Below are 4,239 nucleotides of genomic sequence, written 5' to 3'. Positions count from 1 at the left end.
AAAATATGGTACTGGTGACTCAGCTAATAGTTATAGAACACTGATATAATCTGCTGAATTAGACCAAGAGATCTTACCATATCTGCAGTTCAAATATTGCGATAGACCCGCATCTGTCACTCCAAATACAACATCGTTCATGGTTTGGTAAAATTTAAACAGCAACTAAATATGATTCTTGTCAGATGTTTGAAACAATCCCCATAAGTAGATGGATCTCTCCTCAACTACGTACTTTATAATGGCAGGACCAATTGTTATGGTTTCAGTTACTTCTGAAGTAGAAACCATGCTTAGATCAACCCCTAACGTCTTTGTTAATATCTTTTATGAGCATAGAGAGTAGAGAGTCAGCCAAACAGTGGCAGGTTATTCATTTTCACCCAAAAAAGGTCTTGACATGTACTTGCATATTTATCCATCATTATGAATTTGAACCTAGTTTGGTAGATCAATTGAATACTAAAACTATAAGGAAATATGTATGTGTGACTTCACTTGCTTGATGTGATCCAAACTAACCGTTCGATGGAAGAACCGCTTGGCAGTAAGCTCAACCCCAGGTGGACCTTTAATAGGCGTCTTGGTGTCTTTCAAAACCAGAATTGTGGCAAAAAATAGCACAAGATCAACAAGAGTGTTCCCTATCAATGTTACTGCTAACCAAATAGCCATCAACAACCACCAGAATACGCTCGAATCACTTGAAGAACTACCCTCATGTTTCCTCTTGGTTGGAACACTAGGCAATGCATCCGGGTCCAATGTTTTTGTGGTACTGCGTATCAAAAAAATAAAATGTTTTTGTGGTACAAGCTAGTAGATGTGACATGAGGGACGCGCCAGCCGCCATCAAGTAGTGAATCCGAATCACTGCAACAGCTTCTGCATCAGAGGTTTTGTTGACATTGAGGATTCCCACAGTAGCTTGGAAAGGTCAAGAGGGGTTGTAGTAAGGCGCGAAATGTAGTCTCTAACAAACTGGTCTGCATCCTCCATATCTGAATTCATGTTTGGAACAATAACATGGTCCTCCATATTTATTGAAACTTATATCCATATCTTTTTACCACATAATTTTTTATCCTTCACCGATTAAAAAAAAATATTATAAGAAAAGTCCCCCAAATTATAGATTGTACTTCAGAGTTCAGATTGGAATCTGAAAAAGTGATCTTCTGTACCTTAAAACCTACAGTCTACAGATTATACCTACAGATGTCTAATCAAGTCAAATCATTGAAATGGCATAAACTAAGATCCATGTACTGAAAGCAAATCCAGGAAAAAGAAAAAGAAACGCATTTAACCAAGCAAGAGAAAAGCAACTATTGTAGACCATTATGCTAGAGAAGCAAGGATGATCAGGAAAGTTTTGCTTCAAGCCGGCTTTAACAACTTCCAGATTGATTCTTGTCTTGCTGCCTATTGTTAAAACAATGTAACAGCTGAATTTCGGTGAACGAAACAAACTGCTGCCGAGCTTAGAATTAGGCTTTGGATCTTTATTAGAGAATAAGTATTCATCATGACATTGTCCAATTTTTTGTTTTTGATTACATGTAGGTCTCTTGTATTTTCCATCTTTTCTTCTCTTTACATCCATGGCTTCAACCATGCGATGTTTAAAATGTGGGGTTCTGATAAAGTTTGGAAATAAAAAGGCTCCTAGTAGCAGTAGTACCACCTTGCTTTCCTTGTTGGGAAAATATTAGGTTCTACCTAAGATTCTACTAAAATAATGGAAATCCAAAGCTTCATATACATATTCAATAGAGCTAGAATGGTTTATATTGACAAATCACCGCCTCCTTCAATGATTCTGAATGGCATTGCCTAATAGAAACCCGGTTCCATCTCATTTTTTTACCTAACATATATGCTATCCACGTTCACCTATTATTCTATAAACAAGATTCCATAAAGCTAAACAGCGATATTTCCCAAATTATATATTGTACTTCTTGAAATGTTAATGTCAAGGGGACAAACTAAGAACATGTATAGAACAATGAACAAAAGGTGCATTTGATCACAAAAGAAACACAAATAGAAATATGTTTACCATTTTTGCTAGAGAAGCGAGGATGCTTATACAAGATTTCCTTCAAGCCGGCGCTGATTACTTCAGGATTGATCCTGATGCTGCACCCCATTCTTATGACAATATAGCAGCTGAACTTCGGTGAGTGAAACAGACGCGCTGCCGGGCTTAGACGATCTTCCATCTCTGCCTCAAAGCTCAGTAGCAAGCTGCTTGTGTTCTCCATCTGGGTCTTTTCTTGTCTTTATATACATGGCTTTGGTCAGGTGATGGTTTCATATGTGGGGATATGGTTGGGAAATTTAGAGCGATCAGAGACTGTTAGGTTTGAACTAGGTGAAGGTGGTGATTCAACTAAAAGTTCTATAGTCCGGAGTTGGAAGGTGTTATATTAGTAGTGGGACTAGATTGGTTTCCTTATTGGGAAACTTCTTCTCTTAAAGAGCCTGATAGAACCAGACACCCTTTCTAACAACTAACAAGTGACCAAGACATCGACTTTCAGACGTGAATCGTGATAGTGATGGGTTATGAAACTAAGCCCAAGAAAGAAGACCCTAAGTTGCAATAAAACTGTAGATAATTTATTAATTAAAGTTGAGTCAGTACGGTACCATTGATTGGGGGTGTAGCTCATATGGTAGAGCGCTCGCTTCGCATGCGAGAGGCACGGGGTTCGATTCCCCGCACCTCCATTCATTTTGCGGGCTCTTTTTTTTTTTTTTTTTGCTTAAATTATTTTATCTTGCTCCACCATGCCTTCTGCCTTGGTTGTAAATTCTAACGAAAGATCGAGTACGATCGACTTTGGTTAGATCTACCTAGCTAGTTCTTTGAATTGGATCAACTTTAGTAGGTATCTGTAAAAGTACTCTAGATGGTGGTGCTCAATCGCTGGCGAGTGCAATAATAGCAGTCAAAAGTTGGCTTAGACACAAATATGTGCATCTTCCAATATTGAGGTTGTGCGTTTTCTACGAAATCTAGCTCTATATAAGAACACCCAGTTCTTGCTTGAATGATTAATTCTTGAGATGATCAAATGCCATGCCACTCTTAATTATTCTTCGATCTCCTTCTTTTCCTTCGTTCAAGAACAGATCGTGAGTAGAATACATGGCATCGTCAAGTAGGTACAGCACTTGGTAAGATTTCTTGCTCTCTCTTTCCAAGTCTTCTTGTCAATTTCTTTTGTTGGGCTTTCATGTTGATGCAAGGATGTAAAGGACATACATTTCTAGCGAGACATGAAGAAAGGGACAGCGAATGAGCATCATGCAAAATGGGCTCGAAGGCTCATAAAATGGGCCAGGTCACATTGAAAAGGGCTATGAAATAAGGCCCATACATATGTTTACCACCAACCAAGTCACCAAGAAAACCCGAAAGCAAGAGCGGAAGTGGGTAACACCATAATAGAATTACAAATGAGTGCGATTGTTTTCACTTATTCACTTTAGTAGCGTCACCCTAACTCTATAAACATGTCATAACATCTTGAATTAGAAAGGTCATGAATGTAGGTATTGTAGGGCACAAATTGGGTGGCCACTTCATGTTTCTGATGTACCTTTTATTTTAATTTTATTTTTTAACATAATTTTAAGATATTAGTACTGTACAATAGCTGATTTACAAATAAAACTAAAGGAAGAAATTACACATTAATGCATTATCAAGTGGTTAGTTTGTAGGGTTTGTATAGCTAATTAGCTATAGCTTGGATGTCACACTTTCGATGTGGTCCAAACTCCAAATTAAGTGCATGAACCTACCACTATTACGTACTATATATGAACATGGACTCTTCCCATCAATCTGTATATCTCCTTTTTCTATCTCATTGGTAATGGTTTAGCCAAACGACGATGATTTAGAGAGTGACAATCGTAACATAGTTAATTCATACATATGTGTTTGTTTTGTACCCGTATGTACATATCGGATCATTGTCGATCAATCATCAACTTAGTGTAATAGTGGACAGTTTGTCAAACTAAGTGACACGACTGCATTTGTTTCACAAAACGTCAAGTAGTTTGATGCTACGTCTCACCAAAATCCATGCTAATATAATTAGGGTTTCTAGCTAGCTTGATTTCATTAATACTTTTATGATACATTTATCTATCAATATACTGTTCTTTAGTATTGATAGACTGATTCCCATTAAAGTAAGTCTCTGATTAATTATT

At 37.4% G+C, this 4,239-nt stretch overlaps 1 non-coding gene and 1 pseudogene across 1 annotated transcript; one reads left to right on the top strand and one right to left on the bottom strand.

Moving 5' to 3' along the window:
- Positions 1-2,270, bottom strand: LOC112172563 (annotated as a pseudogene).
- A 396-nt stretch (positions 2,271-2,666) lies between these two features.
- TRNAA-CGC lies at positions 2,667-2,739 on the top strand. The gene has a single exon. It is a non-coding gene; the product is annotated as a tRNA-Ala (tRNA).
- The last annotated feature ends 1,500 nt before the right edge of the window (positions 2,740-4,239 follow it).

The sequence above is a fragment of the Rosa chinensis genome, chromosome 1 (assembly GCF_002994745.2).
Source record: "Rosa chinensis cultivar Old Blush chromosome 1, RchiOBHm-V2, whole genome shotgun sequence".
Lineage (NCBI taxonomy): Eukaryota > Viridiplantae > Streptophyta > Magnoliopsida > Rosales > Rosaceae > Rosa > Rosa chinensis.
Note: the sequence above shows the minus strand (reverse complement) of the source record. Positions and strands in the feature narration are given on the sequence as shown.